Raw genomic sequence first — 315 nt, forward strand, 5'->3', positions numbered from 1 at the left:
GTTTTTGATTTGATCTTCTGCTTGACTGTTATTGGCATATATGAATGCCTCAGATTTGTGTGTATTGATTTTGTAGCCTGAGACTTTGCAGCTTTCTTTCATGTATTTAGTACAAATGGTACACACTGCTTTCGTTCCCAAAGTTGTTCTTTCCTGTAAATTGGGCAAAGTCTGGCTGCTTTGTCTCAGAGAATACATGCATTTGTATCTGTATCTGCATTAGGAATAAAGATTTCATACTTATAATGAAAAGACTCCTACTTTCTTACGTGTGTTTTAGTACAAACTGTACCCACTGCTTTCTTTCCCAAAGTT

Source organism: Propithecus coquereli, unplaced genomic scaffold (assembly GCF_000956105.1).
Source record: "Propithecus coquereli isolate 6110/MARCELLA unplaced genomic scaffold, Pcoq_1.0 Scaffold436, whole genome shotgun sequence".
Taxonomy (NCBI): Eukaryota; Metazoa; Chordata; class Mammalia; order Primates; family Indriidae; genus Propithecus; species Propithecus coquereli.